General features: G+C 44.9%; 1 protein-coding gene across 1 annotated transcript in view; it reads right to left on the reverse strand.

The window, feature by feature from the left end:
• Positions 1-636: 636 nt before the first annotated feature.
• The window catches only part of LOC140693697 (uncharacterized), a 55,245-nt gene continuing 28,972 nt past the window's right edge, over positions 637-26,909 (reverse strand). Inside the window, exons 16-18 of the mRNA XM_072957403.1 lie at positions 21,421-21,573; positions 20,556-20,663; positions 637-871 (exon numbers count right to left, since the gene is read on the reverse strand). The gene's annotated coding sequence lies outside the window, so the exon portion shown is untranslated. The remainder of the gene's footprint in view (positions 872-20,555; positions 20,664-21,420; positions 21,574-26,909) is intronic.

A 26,909-nucleotide genomic window follows, 5' to 3' on the forward strand; every position in this document is an offset into this window, starting at 1 on the left:
CAACCGACGGAAATGTATTCCGGGTGTACGGATATTACTGGAACATAAGTTTCCTTTAGAGGGTCTCTGTGTACTGTGAACTGTTAGAAAGTTTAAAGACGTGTGAAACCATCAACTGAAAATGGACACACTTGCCTCCGTTGGTACTGTGCATACAGATCTGAAGAAAAGGAAAGAGGGAAGTACATAGGCCCATGGGACGCTAGTGGGTAGAATCACATTTAGCTTAGGAACCTCTCGTCGGATGCAGCCCCTCCCCCAACACTGACAAGATGCAGCAGCCTTTGGGGATGGCAGTTACCCGTTGGATTCCAGGTGGAATGTTGGTTTGTACCGCGAGGCTTGTTGTGGCCGGTGGATCCTAGGTAACCGGGCAGAGTTCTGTGGTTGGATCCGTGTGATGGAAGGGCTGCCGCCCTCTGTGGAGCTTGGCTTAGGTCTTTGGTCCGGGAAGCTGTGTCAGTTCGAGATACTGCTGCTGCCCAAAGACCTGAGTTCACGGGTCAGTTTCCAGAACCTGAAAGGGCAGACAGTGGAAGATCTGCCTGCCATCAGCTTACTGGTGAGGCTCCGAGCTACTTTCAGACATGCCCAGTCCTGTTGAAGTCGACTGTATGGGAGATACGAAGAGAAGCTGGCCGAAAAGCTGGCTGCACAGATAGAGGAGAGATGCGAAGACATTGATGAGAGATGTTCTGCTACAATGGAGATTACTGGCCTGGAGACAGCTGTAGAGGATACCAGGCTCGAAAGACATTCATGAGACCTATTGAACCTCGCTGATACTGGCAGAAACATACGGAGTGCCAACGTGGACTTGAGGAAGTTCCTCAATTCTCTGCTCCAAGAACGGGTCCAAGATCCCTGACATCTAAAAGAGAAGAGATGGCAGAGGTGATCAAAACGCTCATGTTCTTGGAAGAGGTCGTGAGAATCCACATGTCCCAAGGGGCATTTCCAAGCCATTCAGACCAAAGTGCAGCAAGCCCAGGTAAGCCTTTTCCCAGGTTTGGGCCTAGATAACAAGCACTTGCTCTTCCCTCCCCTCCACTCAGGCATCCATTTGGAAGGATCAGTACCTGAGCTGCAATGAAGCCAGTACGAGAAGGGCAAGCCCCTCCTCGAATCAGAGTTCCTCCAGCTTTACACTCTGTGAAAAACAGTGAACTCCTTAAAGGTCAAAGAGTCTCAACTGAAATAGATAGGAATTGAATACTTAGCTCACACAAAGAAACGATGGCCTTCCGCTAGATTCAGCAAATGCTGGGTTTGTGTCTTCTCTGAGGTGAAGGGAGAGTGGTAAATGAAATGAACTTGAATATGTACTAGCCCTCAGTTTTTCAAGACAGAATAAGTAAATATTATAAGTCAGATAGTGAACTGAACTGTAAAAGTCGCCAATGACATTAAAAACACAGCTTATGTGGACAGTCTTTCAACTGAGTCAAGCCACCTGGGGCACTATATCATGGGGGTGCAGACACGGTTGTGTTAAATTGCTTTACCCAACATGATCGGATGATTAAGCATTCTCATCACTGATAGAAGAACACCTTGTTCTCAATAGCCTAGCATAGCTGCAGCAGCGTTCTCTAAGCTATAATGCCTCTAGGTGCTTTTGGATTCAAACCTAAATTATATATTTGGTTTGTTTTTTCTTGTATTTTCCAAGAGAGGGATGTTACCCCTTGAAATGCCAACATTGGCCAGTAGTTGTCATGGGGAGTAAAGGGCACCACATGCACAAGTGAATTTAAGGTTGGGGGTTATTTCATGTTTCCAATAGCTATTTCATGGTTCCTGTTGGTTTCGGAGGCTTCAGCAGTAAAGAGTTGATATGACCACTTTTACACTTTGGACTGCTACTTTGCATTCTATCTGTCTATATTTTCCTTAGAGCTGACAAAATGTTACCGAAATTGACAAGTCTGGCTTCTAGGTCGATTTAGGATGCTTCAAAAACTAACTTCACTTTCGTATAACTCCCAAAACATGGAAATCAATTCTATTAAACTTTTTAAAGACTGCAAATTAGATACCAACACAATGTGAAAACTGGAGTCTTCCGACAATCTCTCCCCCCACGGCTGTATAGAAACAAAGAGCTAAACAAAAATCACATATCTGGGAAGTGTATCTGGAAAGTGTTGATTCACCGATGCCCAGTTGGCAGAGAAGCAGTGCAACCTGTGCTCACTCGCTCCCATGTACACAGCAATTGAAACATCCACTCACCCAGCCCTTGGCACAGGACACTTGCCGAAGGGTGGTCTGTTTCTTCCAAAGACAGGATGAGGCCTCTGAACACCTGGAAGCAGGAGAAGGCAAAGCAGGGAATGGAAACCAGTGCAGGGTCTGACCCCTGGTGATGGAGCAGCAAAGGTGAAACTCTGTTTTACTTGGACGCACACTCTCAAGCGAAGAGTAGACATGGGATTGAAGGTGATGCGCTGAGTGTTAGAAGAGTGCACAGCAGATGCTTGGCTGACAGAACTCAAAGAAACCAGCGCAAAATATCCCCACAGTTGATTCTGAGACCAAGATCCGAGCTGCCAAATTTGACGTAGCAGAGGCAGCGGTCAGGGAGAGATAGGGCTACGGATGAGGGCACACGCTGAGTCTCAGGGATCTGAAGTGCGTTGTGGGATGTGGTGGTTCCTATCAAGAAAGCAAACCGACTTGTGACCCCAATGAGAAAGCCACCACACCGGCACATGCAGTTGAGGTTATCGATATGTCCCATGGCCACACCCAGTGCATCTGCAGGACCAGGGACCAATTGGGCATTTTGCCAATAGAGCACGTGTGGGGCTGAATCAGAGATATCGTGCATTTGGTCTGAGGGATCCAGGGGGCCTTGGGTTTGAAATCAGAATGAAAAGCCTTAGGATCAGCTACATTCATAACCTGGGCTGGGATTATGGTTTGGTTTGAGGCACAGGATGCGCAACAACTCTGTGGTTGCCTTCGTGCACCCGAGCCACAAGGATGAGAGGACAAGGAAGAGTGGTCCAAGTCCACAGCGTGAGAAGATGAAGCATATCCTTCAGCATTATCTCCCCAAAGTAGATGCTCCATTTTGGATGGCACCGGCACGGTACGGCACCGAGGACACCAAGGTCGGTCTGCGGGATCATTCCACTGGCCCTGATGTGTGACATCCATTGATATGCTTCCACTGGTGTTTCTGTAGGCAGAGAAGCTCTGGGAAGAACTGGTTTCATTGGGACATTCTCATGGCACTTCAAAGTACAAGCGCACTCTCAGTTGGCTGTTTTGGAAACACTCCAAAGTGACATAGAGCAGAATGCAGAGCTGAGAACCTTTAGAAGCTTCATTTCCACCAGAGGAAGTGTACTGTGCACTTTCAGAAATGTGAGATAAGCGTAATCAAAATGAGGTTTTGCTAATCGAAATAGTATGGGGTGTTCATCACATCAAAGGCAACACCAGCAAATGGAGATATACCAGACAACACACAGGAACAGGACATGGCATCAATGTCTAGGAGAATTTGTCCTCACAGAAATCCCATGGAATTGCATAGAGCCATGATTCCAAAGTTTTCACTTAACAAAGCCCTAGAAGTCTATATTAGGTACCTGATATTACCTGACCAGTAGAATTGAAGAAGTACAGTAAAAGAAACATGAAGTACCATTTTCAGTTCCAAAGAGATTGAAGGCCCAAAAGATAATCTTTCAAACAACTAGACTGCAAAACGCAATCCAGAGAAAGCATTGAAAACGGAGGTGAGGGAAACACTGAAGAACAACAGTGTCTCAGAATCACAAAAGGCAGAATACCAGAAAAGGGGAAGAGAAAGCCTAATAATGAGCCAAATAATATCAGAAAACTCAATGGATGAGATAATATCTGGGCTAAAATTCAGTCCTAAGCAGACTAGATAATGCAGAGGGACGCGTGAATGACTGTGAAGACATGGGAACAGAAGTCCCTCGGTCAGAAGCAGACATAGGAAAGCAAGTGCAAACCAATGAAAACATTGCTGTTGAATCCTCGGGTAAGACAAGGCATGAAAGACTAGGATTCGTAAGAGTCCCAGATGGAAAAGCAAGAGATAATGAAACAAAGATGTCTGAAAAGTTATCTGTAGAAAAATCGGACTGAAACTTGCTGAAAGCCAAGAGAGAATCATCTATGCGGATTCAGGAAGTACACAGCGTCCAAAGGAGTTGGAATCCCAATAGACCTACCAGCAGCTGTATGATTCAAATCAACGAAGTTCATGAGCATCCCAGGGATTTAAAATGCGCCTGGAGAAAAGCAACATAGTCACAAGAGAACCTCCAGAGGGGTTTCAGCTGATATATCGGCAGCAATATTGCAGGACAGGGAGGAATGCCAGGACATAGACCATATCCTGAATGGTATTTGGGTATTTCAAGCTGATACCTAAATATGGCAACTCTGTCTTTTAATTAGATTTAGCATATTTCTAAAACTATCTTAATTTTTTACCCTTCCCATAGTATGTAATTCATTTCTGTTAACTATTTAAAGTCTGCAATGGAGGTATGTACACATTGTCAGGCTTGGATACTTCGAACAGATCCTTCCAACATTGATATAGAGAAAAATATCTAAACAAGGATTAAGTGTCTGTGAGTTATGTCTAGATTGTGTTAATTTATCCATGCCAAACTGGCAGAGTACCAGTGCAATCTTTGCTCACTCTCCCATGTATACAGCAAGATAAACATCCACTCTCCCGGCCCTTGGCTCAGGATCCCTGCTGAATAATGGCCAAACATCTCTTACTTCAAAAGTCAGAAAGTATTCTCACATAACCTGGAAAGAGTAGAAGGCAAAGTAGAGAATGGAAATCAGTGCAGGACCTGACCTTTGGTGAAGGAGCAGTAAAGGCGAAACTGTGTTTTACTGGGATGCACACTCTAAAGTGGACAGGTCATTTAAGATGGAAGACGATGTGCTGAGGGTTAAAAGAGTGCATAGTGGACGTTTGATTGACATAACTGAAAGCAATAATCACAAAATTTCTCTTCAGTTGATTCCCAGACCAAGACTCCATCTGCCAATTTTGAGCTAGGTGTGCCTGTGGAATCTGTGTGTTAGGGGTGTGGCTGATGTCTCAAATTTATTCCCAGGGATTTCGAGATTGTTTTGGGCTGTGGTTGGTACTATCTAGAGAGCAGATCTGCCTGGGTCCTCTCTTAATATTAAATCTGCTGGCATATGTGTTGTAGATTAGCTTAGTAACCCAGGGCCTTAATCACAGCCATTTCACATTCACAGTATAATTGCTTATTTTCTCCATAAAGGAGAAATGGTCTCAATCAGAGCCATCTTTATCTGGTTTCTGGAATCCAGGGCAATTTAGTGTTGAAATAAAATTCTATAGCCAAAAGATCTGCAACTTTCATAGGCAGGATTGAAATTTCTTATTGTCCAATGCAGAGGTTTTTGAAATGCTCCATGCTTGCCTTTGAGTTCCCATGCCTTATTGACAAGAGTTCTTGGAGCAGAGATCTGCTGAAAAATAGGAGAATTTGAAGCTTTTCCATCAACCTTGCCTACCACATGCTAATGCAACTATAGTTGTGGTGCTGACCCAGTACTACACTTAGGACCCAATTGTGGCACTGCAGGATTGTTTCAGCAGTTTCTAATGCGTGACATCATTAGATTTGTTTCCACTTTTGTTTTTGCTTGCAGAGAATCTGAGGGCACCCATTATAAAATTTTGACTTTTCCGTGGCAACAGTAAGGACGAATGTACTTTCATGAGTGTATATTGGAAAAGTTCCCTCTCCACATATCCAGCCTGCAGCCCAGAAACCATTTGGAAACCTCTATTCCAGCAAAAATTACTAGTCCCAGCACTGTCAGAGCTATGATAAACATTTAACCAAAATGACACTCTGCTAACTTTACTAGAATAGGTTATATTCACCACAACAAAAACCACAGTAGCAATCATAGATATAACAGGCAACGGACACAGAAGGAATGCATGGCATCATTACATACCAAAAACAATCCTCACAGCATTAAAACTAAATGTGCACAGAAATGATTTCACTTACAAAAGCCGTTCAAGCCTATAATAGATAACTGATAATCCTTAACCCATAGCGATAGAGAGATATAATAAAGTTAAAAGAACTATTCCAAATTTTCAAAAGACAGGAGTCTCCTGAAAGAACATCCAATGTATTAGACCCCCAAAATTTAATAGAACATGACTTGAAAAGGGAGGACATAAAAACACTGAAGGAAATCTTGAGTCTATGAATACAAATGCAGGCTAGTATAAATGGAAAGAGAAACACTTTAGATGAGCCAAATATAATCAGAAAACTCAATGGTGAGAATAGCTAAGCTAAAGACAGTCCAAATCGGACTAGATAATGCACAGGAACAAATAAATGACTTAGAAAACAGGATAACCGCAATCACTCAGTCAGAACACGACATAGAAAAGCAAGTGAAAACCAATGCAAGCAATGCAACTGAAACCTGGGATAAGAGAAAACATACCAGTGTATGACTCATAGGGATCCCACATGGAAAAGAATAAAGACAAATGGTTTGAAAAGTTATTTGAAGAAATCAGACTGAAATTTTCTTAAACCAAATATAGAACCGGCTATCTCAACACAGCAAGCACAGAGCGTCCAAGCATAATGAACCCCAGTAGGCCTACGACAATATATATTCTAATTTAAATGGCAAAAATTGATAATAAGGAAATGATTCTAAATGCACCAAAATAGAAACAAGTGTATTGCAAGAGAACTTTTTAATGTCTTCAGCTGATTTCTCAACAGATAGATTGGTAATGTTTTCTTCCCTGTTTCCTTTTGTGTTGATCTCTATTCCAAGAACTGATGAAAGGCAGAGTCCTTCAGTCTAAACAAGATGAGTTGGCAGAGATTCTAAAAGTGTTCAAGTTCTTGGAAGAGGTCATCAGAATCAACACATCTCAAGGGGCTTTTTCAGAAAATACGAGACCATGCACCAAGCCCTGTTTATCCTTTTCCCAGGAGTGGGCCAATGTATTAAGACTTGCTGTTCCTTCACACTCAACCAGCCATGCAGGTATACCCTCAGTCTGCTACTGCAGGAGAATTAGAGTCAGGTCCAATTTTACCAATACTGTAGGGAGAACCTGAACCTGCTACTGCAGGAGACACAGCACTGTGTCCCATTTCACCAATCTTTCAAGGAGACCCTAAGCCTACTAATGCAGGAGACTCAGAGCCGAATCACATTCCACCAGCTTTGTAGGAAGACCATCATGCCTTCACTTGCAATGGATCCAGGAATGTGTCCAATTACACTAGCCTTGTAGGGAGACCTTGAGCCTGTTCCTGCAGGAGAAACAGATCTCTGTCATATTCCACCATCCCTCCAGGAAGATGCAGGGCCTCCTCCTGCAGGAGACTCAGGAATTGGTCCAATTTCACCAGTCCTGCAGGAAGACTTTGAGCCAATTCCTGCAGGAGACCCAGGACTGGGTCCCATTACATCAATCATGCACTAAGACCTTGAATTGGGTCCAATTCCACTAGCCTTGCTGGGTGACCCGCAAGCCTGATCCTGCAGGAAAATTAGAGATACATCATATTCCAGAAGCCCTGCAGGAAGACTGAAAGCCTGCTTCTGCAGGAGACCCAGGAATAGGTCCAAATACGCCAGCCTTGCTGGGAGAGCACAAACCTGATCCTGCAGGTGATACACAGTGAGGTCCAATTCCAACAGCCCTGCAGGGATATCCTGAGGCCACTTCGGCAGGAAACACATGACTGGGTCACATTCCAATACCCCAGAAGGGAGACCGTGAGCCTGCTACTCCAGGAAACCCAGAACTTCGTCCCATTCCACCAAACCTGCAGTCCAACACTAAGACTGCATCTGCAGAAAACACAGTGCGGTTCACATAACACCAGCCCTGTAGTGAGACTACAAACCTACTCCTGGGGGAGACCAAGCCATTCACAGAGAACATGAGCCAGCTCCTGCAGAAGAACAAGAGTTGTGTGACATTCTACCAGCTCTGCAGGTAATCCATAGGCTTGCTCCTGCAGGAGACAGACATCCCAGTCCAATTCCATCAGCCTCTCCAGGGAGAACCCCAGCCTCCTCCTGCAGGAGAGCCAGAACTAGATCCCATTCCACCAACCCTGCATGGAAACACTGAGCTTGCTCCTGCAGCATACCCACAGCCAAGTCATATTCCACAAACCCTGCAGGGAGACACTGAGCCTGCAGTTGTAAGAGACCTAGGACTGGGACCAATTCCAACAGCTCTCCAGGGAATCCCTCACCTGCTCCCATAGGAGACTAAGAGCCATCAGTTCTGGTGGGGTCCCTGAGCCTGCATCTGCAAAAGAACCACAGGGTGGAGTCATATTCCACCAGCCCTGCAAAGAGAACAGAACCTGCTACTGCAGGAGACACAGGACTAGGTCCCATTCCACCAACCTTGCAGGGATACCCTGAGCCTTGGACCAAGGAATGGGACAAATTCTGCTAACCTTCTAGGGAGACCATGAGCTTCTCCTGCAAGAGAACCAGAGATGGGTCATATTACAGTATTCTTCCAGGAAGACCCAAGGCCTGCTCCTGCAGGAGATGCAAGAACAGGCCCAATTCCACCAGCCTGAAGGCAGAGTCCAAATCTGTTCTGGCAGGTGACCTAGAGAAGGGGCCCATTCCACCAGCCCTACAGGGAGACTCTGAGCCTACTACTACAGGAGACTCAGGAATGGGTCCCACTAAACCAACCCTGAAGGGAGACACAGAATATACACTTGCAGGAACCACAGAGCCAGGACACATTTCATCAGCCCTGTAGTGACCCCTGAGCTGGGTCCAATTACACTATCCTTGCAAGGAGACTCTGTGCCTACTCCTGAAGCAGAACCAGTGATGGGTCATGTTCCAACAGCCCTGCAGGAAGACCTGGAGCTACTTCTGCAGAAGACTCAGGACAGGGTCTGATTCCACCATCCCAGCAGTGAGAAAACTAGCCTGCTCCTGCAAGTGACCAAGGTCTGAGTCATATTCAACTAGCCATGCAGGAAGAACATAAGCCTGCTATTGCAGGAAACTCAGAACCATGTGCCATTCCAGCAACACTGCTAGGAGACTCTGAGCCTGCCCCTGCAGGAAACAGAAACCCAGTCACATTCCACAAGCCCTGCAGGGATACCAGAGCCTGCACATGCAGGAGACCCAGGCCTGGGCCAATTCTACCAACCCTGTGGAAAGACCCTGAATCAGCTCTAGCATTAGACTAAGAGCCATGTCACATTCCACCAGCCCTACAGGTAATTTATCAGCCTGCAACCTACACCTTCAAAAGACCCAAGAATTGGACCAATTCCAATGGCACTGCAGGGAGACCATGAGCCATGTCCAATTCCACTAGCCCTGCAGGAAGGCCCCGAGCCTACTCCTGCAGGAGAACCTGAGATTGGTCATGTTGCAAGATGAGCCTGCTCCTCCAGGAGACCCAGCACTATGTCCCATCTACCAGCCCTGCAGGGAAACCCCCAAGACTGTCCCTTCAGGAGAACCACAACTGAGTCACATTTCACTAGCAATGCAGGGAGACTTAGAGCCTACACCTTCAAGACACCCAAGAATTGGAACAATTCCAGCAGCACTGCAGGGACACCATTAGCCAGGTCCAATTCCTCTAGCCCTGCATGTAGACCCTGAGCATGCTCCTGTAGGAGACCCAGCACTGGGTCTCATTCCACAAGGCTTGCAGGGAGAAACTCTGCCTGTTTCTGCAAGAGACAAACAGCTGAGTCACATTTCACCAGCCCTGAAGGGAGACCCCAGTCCTGCACCTGCAAAGGACCTAAGACTGGAACAAAATCGACTAGCCCTGTAGGGGGACCCTGAGCCTGCTTCTGAAAGAGAATCAGAGATGGGTCATATTCCAACAACCCAGCAGGGACAGTCCAAGCCTGCTCCTGCAGGAGATATAGAGCAGGGTGAAATTGAAAAACCTTGCAGGGACACCCTGAATCTGCTGCTGCAGGAGAAAAATGATGGGGTCTCATTCCACAAGCCTTACAAGGATACCCTGAGCCTGGTCTTGCATGAGATCCTGATCTGGCTCCTGCAGGAGACCCAGGACTGGGTCCCATTCCAACAACCCTGCTGGGGAACCCGAGCCTGCACCTGCAAAACACACAGAACCGTGTCACATCCCACCAGCTCTGCAGACTGTAAGACTAGCCCTATAGGAGACCTAGAGCCAAGTTACATTACCAGTCCTGCAGGGAGTCCCTGAGCCTGATCTTGTAGCTCCCCCCGAACATACACACATACTTCTATGAGACCCAGAGCCAATTCAGGCATCACCACCCTTACGGGCTGAGATGTCTCTGCAACCACCAACACTGTCATCTAATTCTAAGAATCAACCCACTCCCAGACCCGAACTTTACTTCCCTTCTCCTGGCATCATTTTTGTTTGTTTTTTCTGTCATTTCCTTGTTTTCTTTCATGTCATTTAGAGTACCATCTATTTTTATGTTTTAAGTTTACCATAATAAAATTTAGATGTTTTTCCATTTTAAATTGTGCAATTCAGGAGCATTAAGTGCATTCACAATGCTGTGTAACCATCGTCACTGTCTAGTTTCAGACTGTTTCTTTCCTCAAAATAAAACCCCGTATCCAAAGCACACATTCTCTTTTATCCCTCCCCCAACCCCTGACAAGCCCTAATCCTCTTTCTCTCTGTGTGTCTTTCCCTACACTGGATGTTCCCTATCAATGAAATCATACAAAAGGTGGCTGTTTGTGTCTGCTGTCATATTTTAACAAGGGATTGGTGTTTTTTTTTTTTACTTGAAGTAGCATTTTGGTTATTTCAAAGGGAAATCCAGGTGGATTAAATATGAGATATACAAAACGAATATTTTTAGTAACTATGTGCATAATCTCGAGATAGGCACTGCTATTCTATGTGTGAAACCAGAGCCAGGAGGGAGATGCTTAGCTCTTCCTGTGGCAAAACATAACCTAACAAAATAAAAAAAAATAATAATCAAAATCCATGAAAGACAAACCATAACATGGAAAAATCATTTTTCATAACCTAAAGTCAGAGAAAGGTTTCACATCCCTGTGGTCCAAAAATATCTTGAAACACTGTGTTCTAAACAGAAACAGAACAAACACATGCAATTCCAACAAGAGGCAATGCAGGTGGCCAGTGTATATTAGAGGTGCTCGACCTCTCAAGTGAGGATGCATGAAGATGTCCACACTTCAGAGACAGCATTGGTCAACATCACACTGGCAGGCCTTTAGCCTGGAGACAACCAGCTCTAGTGACAACATGAGGAGGCAGAGGCCACAGTAGATCCCCTGGAGGGAAGAGTGAGCAGACTCTTCTCTCTGGGAGAACAGTATGCAGAATGCATCACAATTCCACAAGTGCACCACTTTCCGAGCAGTGCTGATGCTTAGTGTTGATCATACTAAAATTCTTGCACAATTTTTCAAAGATGTCTTTTCAAGGATGTTCATCACAATCCTGGTTAAACTACTAGGGAAATGGAAGCAACACTAATGTTCATGGAGAGGGGGTGGGATTCATCAGTTCTGGTTCACATGGAGGAATGAATGTTGTGCAGCTGGAAAAATGAGTGCTAGGTCTTTACCTGATGTCAAGGAAGCCCTCAGTTTGGATGCCTGTTAATCCATCATCTACATCCCAGATGTCATCTCTATAACCACATATGTGTCAAATCATCATAGATGTAAATGAATCTTGTGGTGTGTGAGACACAGAGGCAGAGAGAATGAGAGAGATAGAGACTGAGAGATGTTCACCAAACCATTAATGACGGTCACTTCTGGGAGTGGGATTTGCAAATCTCTGCACTTTTCCTTTAGGCAACATTTCAAGCGTTTATAATGTATCTATATTGCTTTACTAATTCTAAGGTATTAAAAGCATATGTTACTTGAGATTCATTCATATTTCATCTATAGAATAAAGTTTATTATTTTTATTTTAAAATATATGTTACAAGTACTATCAGCATTTATGAGAGTAAAATGATAAATTCTAAAGAATTAAGAATCAGATAAAGAACAAAACCTTTTGGTGATTCAGACACAGGCCAGCTAGTTGGCAGTAAATGGCAGGGTGGGACAGGTTTCTCTAGAAGGTTGTGTATATTCTGAATCAGCATCCAATAGAGGCAAGGAAAAATTACAAGACATGTACGCTGAAAACTACAACAGCTTGTTGAGAGTAATTAAGAAAGAACTAGCCCTATTTTAAAATTTGAAGGAGCCAAAATGGCAGAGTAGACAGACTCACAGCTTGACCTCTCCCACAAATACTCAAAGAATTACATCTACAAAAACATTGAATTGCACAGAAACCTCCTGAACTCTGGTAGAGTGTCTCTTATTTTGAAATACAGGAAGATTCTCACAAAATATGGTAAGGAATAAAAAGAGAAAAGAAAAATTCAGTGCAGGACTGATCCTGCAGGGAAAGAGTAGCATAGGAATAAAGGCACCCTCACACTGGGACACAACCTCTCTAGCTGGGAGATCAGCTAGAAAAGAAGCAGAGCTTCCAAGGTTTGGAGGAGACAGTGGCAACTGCATGGCAGGCAGAACTGGGGAAAACTGACACAGAGGGTCCCTGTGATGACCAGCCCTAGACATGAGCTAGCAGGGATGAGCCAGAACAGGCTACTGGAGTCAGTGAAGAGCCCAGGCAGAGGGCTGGGTCACACTGCAGAGAGGCAGCCTCAGGAAACTAGAGGGCAGTGTGAGCTCTGGCTGTGTGTGTGTGTGTGGAACAGAACAGACTGAAACTCTCATAAAAAAGCACCAATTTTGATATAATGGGGGAGGAATGAAACACAGCTGTGCCAAAGTCACTTACTCCACTTGGCTCCATTGCTGGTGTGTTCTCGTGAGAAGAGAAATGGGGCTTGGTGAGAGCCAACACTGCTGAACAAAGGCAGAGCTGAATGTTGACTCCATACCCTGTGCCATTGCAACTTCACAGGCGGGACTGAGATTTGTTTACAGCCCCAGGCAGAGAGGGTGGATTTGCTGTATCTGGTCACTTTGTGGATCCACACCTCTGAGACTTACAGGTAGTGAGTGGAGTTCTTACTCAAGAAGGGTGGCCAGTGAGGGTATTTACAACAGGGTGGTGTATGGTTCCATATGTGAGTGCGGGATTGGGGTTTGAGCTGAACCTGTAGTGGACCACAAATTCATATGTGTGACTGCACACTTGCTAAGGCAGGTCCAAGGGACTGACACTGCTGGATCTGCACTGATGTTTCCTGGGGCTCAGAACCTGAGTGGCACCAGAGTAGGTGGCTGACATTCCCATAGCTAAGGCAGGGATAAAGCCAAAATCAACAAATAGTACTTTGTAAGTCTGCATAACAAGTGACAGGCAACACCACAGAGAGAACTCCCCAGTGAACATCTTCTGCCTATTTTTCTTCACAACTGAAGTGCTCCAACCCTGCCTACTACATGTAACAGCTCAGAAACGGGTCTAGAAGAAATACATAGAGCCAGAGAAATATAAGTAAAATAAAGAAGCCGAGGAACCACTTTCAATTAAAAGAAAAAGACAAATCCCCTGAAAGAACAAGCAGTAAAATAGACTTTGATAGTCTACTAGACTTGAAAAAGGGAATGATGAAATCACTGAAAGAACTAAAAGAGACTATCAATAGAGACAGAAAACTTTAAAAAGAAAATTTAAACTATAAAGAAGAGCTAGTTAAAAATAGAAAATTCAAATACAGGCAATCAAAAAAGACTAGATAATGCAGAGGAATGAATAAATGACTTAGGAGACAAGATAAAAGAAATAACCCAAAAAGAACAGCAGACAGAAAAGTCAATAAAAACCAATTAAAGCAAGATAATATAATGTGTGCCAGCCTATGCATAATGGTGAGTCCCAGAAGGAGAAGAAAGAGAAAGGGGGATTGAAAAGTTAGTTAAAGAAATCATGACTGAAAACTTTCCAAACCTTAAGAAGGAAAGAACTATCCAAGTACAGGAGGCACAGAGGGTCCCAAACAAGGAGAAACCAAACAGATCTACACCAAGACATATTATAGTTAAAATGGCTAAAGTTAAATAAAATATTCTAAAGGCAGTGAGAGAAAAACAAAGTGTTTGTTACAAGGGAGTCCCATAAGCATTCAGCAGATTTCACTACCTAAAAACTTCTGGCCAGAAGGGAGTGGCAAGATACATTCAAAGTCCTGAATAAGAAAAGGCTGCAAACTAGGATATTCTATCTAGAAAGACTATCCTTTAGAACAGAAAGAGAGAAAGAATTTCACAGACAAGCAAAAACTAAATGAATTCAGCAGTACTAAATCTATGCTAAAAAAAATTTGAAAGTTCTAATCTAAATAAAAAATAAACAGGAAGCTATAGAAATTAAGAAACCATAATTGGAAATGCGATAAATACAGTGAGTTGCAAGGGAAAACATGAGGATATAAATAAGTCAGTAAGTCAATAAAGAAAACAAGAAAGCAAACAAGAAAGAGAGAATAGCAAAATCATGAAAGGTGGAAGAGGAGAGCAAGAGAATATATATTTTTTCTCTCTTTTTTCTTTTTTCTCTTTGTCTTCTTTCTTTTTAGGATGCACTTGAGCCCACATGACTATCAACTAAAATCAAACAGATGAAGTAAGGGGTTACCATATTTGAATGACAAGATAACCACAAATCAGAAGTATATATTAGAGTCATAAAACCCAAAAAGAAACCAAGCTAATAGAAAAGGAATTTATCAAACCACAAAAATAAAAATAATTAAAAGAAAGAAACAAATAATTACCAAAATCAACTGGAAAACAAATTTCAAAATGGCAATAAACCCTCATGTATAAAATAACTACTATAAATGTCAATGGACTAAATGTTCCAATCAAAAGAAAAAGAGTGAAGGAGGAGGAAAGATGGTGGAGTAAAAAAGATGCTCAGAGCTCACCCTCTCCCACAAATTCACCAAGAGTGACATCCACAGACACACCCACCACCCAGAATACCTGCTGAACTTTGAGAGAATATTGGCTTCTTCAAAAGATAAAATTTTCCACAAATCTGGTGGGAGAACAGGAGAAAAGAAGAAAAAGGAAAATAGTTCTGGACCATTCCAATGGGGAGGCAGCTGCAAAGTAGGAATAACATTAATACACTGGGTCTCCCCAACTCCAATGGCCAGTTCAGCAGGATGGAGATGGAACCTCAGAGGCTCAGATCTGTATAGAATAGACTTTGACTGACAGAACTAAGTTAATTGGGCACAAAGGGTCCCAACGATCCCCAGCCCTAGACGCGAACCAGCAGGGGTGGGATGGGACAGGCTGTCTGAGTTGAGCAGAGGACTCGGGCTGACTCTACAGAGGAAACCTTGGGGGACTGCAATGTTCTGTGTGCCATGGCTGGGAGAGTATACAGAACAGCCTGGGTCCCCCATAAAATACAAAAAAAAAAAAAGGCAGAAAACACTGCTGGTGTGCCCTGGGGGGAAGGGGAGCCATAGCCTTTGTGTCTGCAGACCCACAGTGCCATTATTGGAGACTTCTTGGGAGAAGAGAGTCAAGGTTCAGCCATAGCCACCATATTTTCTGGTGCATGGTTCCCAGGTAGAGGAGGGTTCAAAACTCATATCCCTACCTAGGGGCTCCACAACCTCATAGGTGGGACTGAGATTTGTTTACAGTCCCAAGAAGAAGGGACCATTACACACCGATGCCTCTCTGAGTTGGCTCTTCTAAGACAAATGCACAAGAAGCAGTGTTCTGGAACAGAGCAGGGGTGAGGGCTAGTGCAGCTGTTTCCTCTGAGTACACCTACAAAGCATGGACCTAATGTGGCAGGGGAGCTACCTGCCAACTACCTTGCACAAGTGTGGTCCTGGGACCAGGCATCTGGTGGGGGGTGCAGACCACCCATTTACTGATGCTGGGACACAGACCAGGGGCACGACTAGACGGCCTCTGGAACCAGCAAGTGGAGTTTTCACAGCTGGATATGGGCAGGAGTGTGACAACCACAGGAAAAAAGGAGCTCCTGCTCAATATCCAGGGCAGATTCAGGCCACCAGAACACCAGCCACACCACCAACATAGGGGATAACAGGTAAAAGGCGTGGAAGGAAGACTTGGCAACCACCCATAGTTAAAAATAACCTTATGACAAAATTATTGAGTGTATATTCTTGGAGAAAGGCCAAGATAGTGGAGTATAAGGATGCTTGTATCTTATACTCTTCAATAAATTCACCAAGACTGACATTCACAGACACACCCATCCACTCAGGACATCTGCTGAACTTTGATAAAACATTGCCATATTCAAAAGACAAAATGTGCCACCAATCTGGTAGGAGAAAAGGAAAAAAGAAGGAAGAAAATGCAAAATGGCTTGGGGTTGGTCTTTGAAGAGGGAGCAGCAAAGGAGGGATAGTGCTGGTTGACTGGGTCTCCCTGTTTCCAACAGAGAGGTCAGCAGGATGGACAGGGAACCTCTGAGGCTCAGATGTGTACAGAACCACCCTTGACTGACAGAATTAAGTTAAATGGGCACAAAGTGTGTCAACAACCCCCAAACCTAGAAGTGAATCAGGGATGGGAAGGGACAGGCTGCTGGATCCAGGCAGACTCTGGTTGACTGTACATAGGTAACCCTGGGGGACTGCAGTGTGCTGTGGACAACTGCTTGGATTGTATACAGATCAGAACAGCCTGGGCCTCAAATAAAATAAGAAAAAAATAAAGCAAAGCAATATTGCTAGCTTGCCTGGGGGAAGGGGTGTTTTGTCCTTTGTTTCTACTGACTCATGGCAACATAACTGGTGTTTTCTCAGAATAAGAGAGATGAGGCTCAGCCACAGCCATCATACCCACCCAGGCAGACATGGGGTTGAAACCTGAATATGTACCTGGCAGTTCTGCAACCTCATAGGTGGGACTGAGACTTGTTTACATCCCCAGACATATAGGACGTTTCTGTCCTGGTGTCTCTACGAACTCACACCTCTAAGACAAATGAACAAGGAGCAACGTTCTGGCAAAGAGCAGGGACTAGGGCTGGTGTGGCCATTTGCCTCAAGCCCACCCACAGAGTGTGAAACAGATGTGGAGTGGGGAGTAGCACTGAATAGGGGAGCAACCAACCCAACTACTGTGGAGGACTGCTGCACCTGGACACGGCATTGAGAAGGGGCACAACCTGCCCACCTACCATGCAGGAGTGCAGCACCAAGATGCAGCACTGGGAGGAGAAGTGACATGTCTACCTACAGGCACTGGGAGCAGCACAGACCAAGGGTGTGACCAGAGGGTCTCTGGAAACAACGAGCTGAGTTCATGAAGCAAGGCAAGGGCAGGAGCTTTGACAACAACAAAACAAAGAGGAGTCCCCATTCAATAGCCAGGGTAGGCTCTGGTTAACAGGTTAATGGCCACATCATTAACCAAAGGGATAACAGACAAAAGGCACAGAAGTAAGACTTGGTAACCACACATATTTAAGAAGGACCTCTTGATAAAATTACTAAGGGCACACAATCTCCACGGGAACATACTCTTTTCCTTTTCTGTTCCATTTTCTTTTACTTTTTAAATGTTACTTCTTAAATAATTTTTATATTTCTATTTTTAATCCCTTTTAAAATTTTCTTTTAAAATACTTTTATTATTATCTTACAATTTGTCCAATTTCAGTTTTATCCTTGTTTTGTTCTTCTGTTGTGATTATACTCTGTTCTCAAATATTTTTTCTTCCTTTAATATTTTAAAAATTCATCCCAACTCAATTGTTATCTTGTTTCAATATGTTCTTCTGTTATTGATTATACTGCTTTTAAAACTAATTTCTTTGTGCTTAGTTTTATTTCTGCATCCACTTTATATAAATAAATAAACTCTTAAAAGACCACAGTAGATAATTGATACTCCATAAGCCATAGTGCCAGAGAGATATAAGCAAGATAAAAAAGCAGAGCAACCTGTCTCAATTAAAAGAACAAGATAAACCCCCTGAAAGAACAATCAATGAAATAGACATTGATAGTCTACTAGATGATTTCAAAAAAGGAGTGATCAAAGTACTGAAGAAACTAAAAGAGATTGTGTATAGAGACAGAGAATATGTCAAATAACAAAATTGAAACTCTAAAGAGGAGCCAGTGAAAATTGGAAAACTCATTTGCTGAGAGGAGAGATGAGGTAAAGGCTGTAAAATGTAGGCTGGATAATTGAGAGGAATGAATATGTGACTTAGAAGACAGGACAACAAAACAGCTGAAAGACAACAAATAAAAACCAATGAAAGCAATATACGGGACCTATGGAATAACATAAAGCATGCCAACCTACTCATAATGGGGGTCCCAGAAGGAGAAGAAAGAACAAAGGAGATTGAAGAGATATTTGAAGAAATCATGACTGAAAACTTCCCAAACCTAAAGAAGGAATCAGATATCCAAGTACAGGAAACACAGAGCGTCCCAAACAAGGAGGACCCAAACAGACCCACACCAAGACATATTACAATCAGGATGACCAGGGTTGAGAATGGGAAATGATTCTAAAGGGAGAAAGAGAAAAACAAAGAATGAGATACAAGGGAACCCCCATAAGATTTTCAGCTGATTTCTCTACAAAAACAGTACAGGCCAGAAGGGAGAAGCAAGGTGTATTCAAAGTCCTGAATGAAAAAATGATGCAGCCTAGGATACTTTATCCAGCAAGGGTATCCTTTAGAATAGAAGGAGAGATAAAGAACTTCACAGAGAAACAAAAACTAAAAGAAGTTAGCAACACTAAACCTATGCTAAAGGAAATATTGAAAGACCTACTCTAAATAGAAAAGAAGCAGGATGCTACAAAAAGGAGAAAACCATAATTGGAAAGGTGATTGCTACAATGAATTACAACAGAATAAACATGAAATCATAAAAGAGGGCATCTAAATCATTAAGGGTGGGAGAGGCGAGCAAGAAAATATGCAGGTTTCTCTCTCTTTCTCTCTGTCTCTCTCTCTTTTTTGTTCTTGGTAGGATGGGTTTGAGCTTATATTATTATCTGTTTAAAACAAACAGATATAGTAATGGGTTAATATATGTACAAAGTAGGGTAGCCACAAGCCAAAAAGTTACAATAGAGTCACAAAACTAAAAAGACACCAAGATAATACAAAGGAAAATTATCAAACCACAAAAAGAAAAAGTAAGGAACAAAGAGGAAATACAAAATGAACTGCAAAACAAAGTTCAAATTGTGATAAACACATTTCTATTAATAATTACTATAAATGTCAACGGACTAAATGCTTTAATCAAAGGACATAGAGTGCAGAGTGGATAATAAAGCAAGTATCTACAATACGCTGTATACAAGTGACCCACGTTAGGGAGAAGGACACACATAGATTGAAAGTGAGAGGATTGAAAAAGATATTCCACACAAATGGAAATCACAAGAAAGCAGGAATATCAACAGTGATTTCAAATAAAATAGACTTTAAAACAAAGATTATAAAGAAAGATTAAGAAGGACATTTTATAATGATTAAAGGAGTCATAGATGAAGATATTACACTCATTAACATATATGAACACAACATAGGAGCACCTAAATATATAACAGAGAAAAAGAGAATACTAACAGATAAAAAGGGAAAATTTGATCCGAATACAATCACGGTAAAGACTTTAACAATCCATTAACATCACTGGACAGATCTTCCATACATAAAATTAATAAGACAACATAGAAATTAAATGATACAATAGAACAATTTGTTTTGGGTAATATTTTCAGAACTTTATATTTCCCTAAAATAGAACATACATTCTTCTCAAGTGCACATACCACATTTTCTAGAATAGATCATATACTTTGGCACAAAAGAAGCATTAACAATTTGAAGAAGATAGAAAATATTTGAAGCAACTTTTTCTGACCACAATAACATGAAACTAGAAATTAACTACAGAAAAATAAAGGAGAAATAAATGACAGTATGGAGGTTAAACAACATACTACTTTAAATAAAATGGGTGGATGATGAAATCAAAGAAGCAATAAAAAACACATTGAGACAAATGATGATGAAAACACAACCACACAGAACCTATGGGATCCAGAAAAGGCAGTGCTTAGAGGGAAGTTTATAGCGAGAGAATCAGGTCTACCTCAAAAACGAGGAACAACTGCAATAAACAATCAAACTTACCACCTAAAAGAATTAGAAAAAGAAGAGCAAAAATAACAAAAGTAAGCAGAAGGAAGGAAATAATAAAGATCAGGGAGGAAAAAAATAAAATAGAGATATAAGGAACATTTGAAAAAATCAAGCCAAGAGATGGTTTCTTGAAAGAGTAAACACAATTGACAAAATTATGTTCTATGCTGGAAATTTACACAACAATGCAAACTGACTATAACTCAATAAAATAAAAATTAAAAAATAAATATATTAACAAAAGAAAAAAGAAAAGGTAGTTTCTACTCACCAGACTGGATGAGGGGACTGCAACCTATGTGGGGTCACACCCCATGGGAAAGCCTGGGGTCAGGATCGGAGGAGCAGGGTGCTGTGGACATGATCTGTCACAGGGTTTCTGCAGGAGGGGAGTGTGAGGCATGTGAGCAGGCTGAGGACTGGCCATTTGAGTAAGTTCATGGGCTCTGGAGTGGAGGGGCTCCCCCAAGTGTCTGGACTTGACTCTGGGTGAGTTGGGCAGGTGGACAGTGGCTCAGTGTGAGTCCAAGTCCAGTGGAGGAGGTAGTGATTTAGATCTAGAAGGACTCCTTCTGGGGTGGGAGGGCCCAAAAGGCAGGCAGGAGGCCAAGTCCAGGTGACTGAGAACAGGGTGTGTCCTGCATAGGGCTGCAGGGCAGATGAAAGCATCCAGTCTACAGAAGGTGGAAACACGGTCCATACAAGGGCTCAGCTCAGATGTCACCTCCTCAGAGGAGCCTTCTCTGCCTGCACAGTCTACAGGGACAGCCTCCTCCACGCACATCTCCCCAGCAGACACCTGCTCCATTTCCTGCATAGCACTCAGGAACCGGACCCCTGCTCCGTACCCAGCCATGGTTCCGCTGCCCTGAGGAAAAGCTCTCACAGGAGCCATAAAGCCCTGCACGACCTGGGCCCCACCTCTCTGTCTCCTCTGGCACCACTGTCTCCACCTGGCCCTCTTCTCCTCCACTCCTGCACTCCTGACTTCCCCCAGCCCTGTGTGGTCTCCAGAGCACATGTCCCTCCTAACATGCTGTGTGTGCTCACTGTGTCTAATCCACTGCATGCCTCCCACCCAGGTCAGTATCCAGCACACAGTAGGGCTCAGTAAGTAGAGAATGAATGACTCTTACCATGACTGCTGGGAAGACTTTTGTCTGTGGCCTACAGTGATCACACACCCGTCACACAATCTCTGAGGTCCTACTGTGTGTTGGGTGGGTTCCAGATACTGGGCACAGCAGGTAGTGAAGCAGTCAGTTCTCCATCCTCATGCAGCAGACAGCCTGGTGGGGGACACAGAGAAAATTAAGTAAAATATACACAATGTCCGGAGGTGATATGTTCCATGGAGAAAAATAAGGTCAGGGAGGACATTTGAGCAGATTCCTGGAGGTGTTTAAGAAGCAGGCGGAGAGAGATCCTGGCTGGAAGAGCAGCCATCGCAAAGGCCCTAAGGGCAAAGTGGGATGTATGTGGAGGGTCTTAGTTATCCGTGTGAGTTCTTAGTCCTGCCTTGAGTATGTATGTTGCTTTTATTTGTAAACCTTGATTTCAGCTTTATAGCAAATTAACCTGCATCATCAATTTGCATAATTTAGCCAACTCTGTTTCAGGTGTTGTGGGCACAATGGCAGGCTAATTACTTGGGTTGGTAAAGAAATACCAGCGTCTGAGAAGGGTTTAGGAAAGTTCAATAGGGACACTGCTATAGACAACATCAGGCCACACAGGCAAGAGGTGCCTACACGAGCGCCAAGGTTGAGTGTGTGGGGTCTGTTATTGGGGGGGTGCTGTGCACACAAGGAGGAGGGGGCTGCATGATCAATTCATGCACAGGTACCTGGTTGGTTATGAGATCTGACAGGGGCTTCTCTGAACAAAAGGCTTTACCACTTTAATAAGGGAAGGATGTGAGGCCTCTCTTCCTGGGGCAATGAGGTTTCATAGGGTAAACACACAGCAAGAGAAGATGCTTTATAGCTTGTGGAAATGCAGGTGTGCAAAGGGTCCTGCAGTGGGGAGTGGGAGGTAAGGGGCCACTGGGCTCTAGGCACACAGAGAGCCCAGGGGTGAGGGTGTATGACTCTGAAGAGGGCCTGCTGGCTTCACACCAGGGACTTTATGTGGAAAGAGGAGAATCTAGGTTATCGGCACGTGTCTACTCAGTGACCTCCCTAAGCCTAACTCTGTCAGGCACCAGGTGGCTGTGAAATGAACATGAAGGTCCCCACCCTGAGGACCCCAATGAATGAACATCTTGATATCCTCAAGCCCCTTCCCCTGCGCCACCGCCCTACCTCATCTGGGTCTCAGGCTTTGACCCTGACATCAGTGGCATCTTCATTCCCTACATCCAGCTCCTCTGGACGTCTCTGTGATGAGCTGTTCCATGTCAGCAAGCCCCAAACTGAGCTCTGCCTTTTCCCCATGATTGCTTCCTCCCTGTGAAGCCCCTCGTGAAGGAGCCACCACTAGCAGGATCCTACAGCTCTGGGCTCTGCCTTCCCCACCCCTCCGATGACTCCCAGCCCATGATCCCCTCTGGAGGTCCCTATTATCCTCTCCCTCCCACTTCAGTCTTGGGCTGCACACCAAATCCCTCTTCAAAATCTCCCACAAGACAGGTCCAGGTCCACTTGGGGACACTGAGGTGACACAGGCGGGTGTTGCTGGGAATGAAGAGCAGGATACTGAAGCAGAGGAGAGAAAAGGGCTCCCAATCCACCAGAACACATGCTAAAGTGGTGGCAAGACACCCATAAAGGGTGAGGCGGGCATCAAACTGCAGCCCCGCCCTCTGCTCCCCCAGGGTGCCCTGTGTTTCCTGCTTTGGCCTAGGGGACTCCCCCGCTCACTCTCTGTTAGAGGGGTGCCATTTCATTCATTCACACCCTCATTAACCATGTACATGGGTCCTGCTCAGTGTCAGGCCTCAGCTAGATGACAGCTCATCCTTGGGGACACAGCTCAGATCTCACCTCCTCCATGAAGCAGTTCTGGATTCCCACCCCCCCTGAAGCTCCTCTGGCCTCAATTGGGACCACTAGGGCTGTGACCACACTCTGATTACATCCCAAGTCTGTGATCTCTGTGAAAGCCCTGGGCCCAATGTAGAAAGAGACTCAGAAAAATGGGGCCAAAACGGGCTAAGAGAAATGTTACTATTCTCTATTACAGAGAATGGCACTGAGCAGAGGGAGGGCAGTGTCCAACCAAAGCCACAGAGGAGGGTCTCAGTGAGCCCTCCCATGGCCCTGTTACTAGTTCTCTGTTACAGATGAGGACACTGAGCCACAGAGAGGGAGCAGAGCACTGCTATAGCCTTGGCCCCACGGCCTGTGTCCTTTATGACTAGCTCCATACTGCCAGCAGGGATGTAGGCCTGGAATGGACGTTGAAAGCAGCCTGACCCCCAGGTCCCCTTCATACACAATGTCAGTCTCAGGAAACACCCCTCAAGACCTACCTTATACCCCTGGGATTGGGACCTGATTGCTGTTCCGGGAAGCTGGCTGGGCTTCCCTGTGAATTGCCCCAGGAGATGCTTGGGACAGCCACAGGGCCCCTGAGGCTTCCTGTCCCCAGCTGAGCATCTCTGGTCCCCTTGACTGTCCCTGGCCCAGGCCTGATTACACGGGGTTTTGGCCGGGTAGCCAGCTGTGGAGATGAGGAAATGGGGGCAACATGCAGGTACATGCAGAGGTTCAGTTATTCACTCAACAATCATTGATTCAGGCTTTGCAGTGTGGCTGGCCTGGGCCCAGGCCTGGGTGTCCAGTAGTGAATACAGTCAACCCCTTGAGCCTTCTGGGAAAGCAGTCCTCAGAGAAACGGGCCCTCAGTGCACCCATCCTGCTCCCCATGAACAATCACACTGAGATGAGGCTGCGGCCATGGGTCCCAGTGGAGGATGAAGGGAGGAGGAAAACCCAGAGTGGGCACTGACCATGAGCCTGGACACTGGAACCAGATGACCTGGGCTCTGTAATCTGGGGTGGTCACCTCAGCTGTTCTCTCTGTGCCTCAGTTACTTCTGCAGAAATGGGTGATAATGCCTGTCCCTGCCCCACAGATTTTCGTGAGGAGTCAGTGAGCTTCTCTTAGGTGTGTAGGGCAGTTCCTGGCTATGGGTCAGGATCCTGCTCACCTCACAAGAGTCTGTCCCACTTTAAAGATGATAAAACCAAAGCTAAGGGGGTTATGAGACCAGCCTGGGCTAGCCCCCTTCTCATGGTCTGCTGTCCAGGTCTCCTGCTTTTACATCATACCTCTGCCCCCATATCCACCCAGCAAAGTAGGTGCTGAGAATCTGAGCAAATCAGAGTATGAATGGAGGCACACCCTCTCCCCATCTTGGGCTCTTGGGGTGGTGGGCAGGTTGGGGATATCGGGCTCCTCCAGACTGTCCAGGAGGCCCAGCATGTCGGTCACCTCATTTCCACTCAACACGGAGTAGGTGTGTGTCCAAGGGCCAGAGGGCGCTGGAGTAACCCAGGGTGGGTGGATGCTAGGTAGGTGTGGGAGGCACAGAGTGGCCCCTGGAAGACAGTGTCTAGGCAGCCAAGGTGTGATGAATGAGGGTCCCCAAAAGGGGCAGAGGACAGAGTCCAGCCTGGACACCACCCCCTGCTGGACCCTGATCTGGGGTGAGAATTGGGACAAGCCAGGGCCCCGCTGGGACTCTACATCCAGCAAAGAGGTGAGGAAAAGTTAAGGAGACTCTGCTCCCTGTGTGAGGGTGTTGCTTCCAGGATCCTGGAGGTTCCTTAGACCCTTGTGAAGTGGCTGTTGTTTCCAGCCCCATGTGGGCAGAAGAACTGAGGCAGGGAGGACAGAGTGACTCAGGACAGAGCTAGGATTCATCCAAGAGTGTGTGCTGAGCCTCTTGCTAAGAGCAGCCTCTGGGCATCATGGACTCAGGAAGTGCCTTGTCGTCCCTCTTAAGGCTCCTTGCATGTTAGGCAGGAAAGGTCCCAGTGCCCATACCTGGGCCTCTCTGGGTGATTCTGACATGTGGGATCATGATGGTCCTGGGAAAGGAGAGAGAATGTGGGCTGGGCGTCAGGTCTGCATCAGACCCTAATGATGCGCCTAATGTTGTGTGACCTGGAAACTCCCTGACCTCTCTGTGCCTGGCTTTCCAGCCCTGACTCAGAGGACTGCTGTGATTGGCACACAGTAGGACCTCAATCAAAGGAAAAAGCCAGCCCTTCCCCAGGAACCTCTCCTCTTACATTCCCAAAGCTAAGCCCATGTTCCACACATCACCAGAGCTGAAACTTGACACACAGGGCAAGTGAAATCCAGCAACTCCTCCCTCCTGCCTGAGGCCCTTCGCTCCTCAGTGACAGTGGCTCAGAGCAGGTCTCTGCATCCCAGAAGTCTGAACTGAGCCTTGTGACCTGGAGGATTCCCTGTTCCACACAACTTTGTTTCCAGGTCCTTCCAACAAGACACAAGAGCACCTGGTCTGTGTCTTAGCTGCAAGGTCCTCCCTTTGCAAATTGCCCCATCACATCCGGGCTAGTTGATGTGAGTTCCAGAGCACATGACCATCCAAATGATGACTTCAGGGAAACATCCCTGCCCACACTGCACTCTTCAGAGCCCACCTTCTAAAATAAGGGGTAGTGACCCACGGTTGTGCACACTTTTATCAGAACACGGCCCTCACCCAACCAACATTGGAAACACGTGAGAAGCAGAGATTCCCAAGTGCCTGGACCCCTGTCATCCAGAAAGCAGAGGGTAGGGTAACAGACAGAAGGGGAGACAGTACTTTCAGACTATATATCTGATAAGGGGTTAACACTCAAAACATATAAAGAACTCTTACAATTCAACAGCAAAAAAAAAAAAAGCAATGTGATTTAAAAAGTGGGCAGAGGAACTGAATAGACATTTTTCCAAAGAAGGCACACAGATGTCTAACAGGTACATGAAAAGGTGCTCAACATCACTCACCATCAGGGAAATGCAAATCAAAACCACAATGAGATACCCCCTCTCACCTGTCAGGGTGGGTGTCATCAAAATATAAGAGACAACATGTGATGGTGGTGGTGTGAAGAAAAGGGAAACTTGTGCAATGTTGGTGGGAATGTAAATTGGTGCCATCACTCGGGAAAAGAGTATGAAGGCTCCCCCAAAATTTAAAATTAGAACTTCCATATGATCCAGCAAGTCCACTGTAGGGAATATATCCAAAGGAAATGAAATCACTATGTCAATGAGACAACTGCACCCTCATGTTCACTGTATCATTATTTACAATAACCAAGACATGTAAACAACCTAAGTGTCCATCAGCAGATGAATGGGTACAGAAAACGTGATGCATATATATGTATATAAAATGGAATCTTATTCAGACATTATAAAAGTGAAATCCTGCCATTTGTGACAACTTGGGAGGACCTTCAGGGTATTATGCTAAGTGAAATAAATAAGACAGAAAGACAAATACCTATGATCTCATTTATATGTGGAATCTACAAAATAAACCGAAACACATAGAAACAGATATCAGGTTGGTGGTTGCCAGAGGTGAGTCAGGGGATGATTGAAATTCGGAAAGATAATCAAAATGTACAAACTTCCAGTTAGAAGATAAACAAGT

This window comes from Vicugna pacos, unplaced genomic scaffold (assembly GCF_048564905.1).
Source record: "Vicugna pacos unplaced genomic scaffold, VicPac4 scaffold_20, whole genome shotgun sequence".
NCBI classification, from domain to species: Eukaryota; Metazoa; Chordata; class Mammalia; order Artiodactyla; family Camelidae; genus Vicugna; species Vicugna pacos.